The 511-nt window shown below is 32.1% G+C and overlaps 1 non-coding gene across 1 annotated transcript; it reads left to right on the top strand.

The window, feature by feature from the left end:
• Positions 1 to 150: 150 nt before the first annotated feature.
• LOC111734634 lies at positions 151 to 269 on the top strand. The gene has a single exon (XR_002778524.1). It is a non-coding gene; the product is annotated as a 5S ribosomal RNA (ribosomal RNA).
• The last annotated feature ends 242 nt before the right edge of the window (positions 270 to 511 follow it).

The raw sequence follows: 511 nt of genomic DNA, 5'->3' as shown, positions 1-511 counted from the left end.
CTTTTTTTTTTTTTTTTTTTTTTTTTTTTTTTTTACCTCATCTGCCCTTCATTTTTATGCCAAACAGATTTAAGTTATTTGAAGTAAAATAGTATTGGTTTCTGATTTTCTCTGGGAATGGTCTTCAACCAAATAGAAAATATAATTTGCATTTACAGCCATGCTACCCTGAACATGCCTGATCTCATCTGATCTCAGAAGCTAATCAGGGTTGGGCCTGGTTAGTACTTGGATGGGAGACCACCTAGGAATATCAGGTGCTGTAGATGTTTGAATACACACACACACACGTATATATATGTATATGTATATGTATTTGTATATGTATATGTATATGTATATGTATATGTATGTATAAAATTTGTAAAATACTCCATTCAGAATTGTTTCAAAATAATATAGAAGGGAAAAATGTTAGGATTATAGATGACACAGGACTGCCTCTGAGTTGATAACTGTTAAAGCTGAGTGATGGTATTTTCACAATAGCCAAAATGTGGAAGCAATCCAG

The sequence above is a fragment of the Pteropus vampyrus genome, unplaced genomic scaffold (assembly GCF_000151845.1).
Source record: "Pteropus vampyrus isolate Shadow unplaced genomic scaffold, Pvam_2.0 Scaffold2679, whole genome shotgun sequence".
Lineage (NCBI taxonomy): Eukaryota > Metazoa > Chordata > Mammalia > Chiroptera > Pteropodidae > Pteropus > Pteropus vampyrus.
The sequence above is the reverse complement of the archived record's forward strand: the minus strand, read 5'-3'. Positions and strand labels throughout refer to the sequence as shown.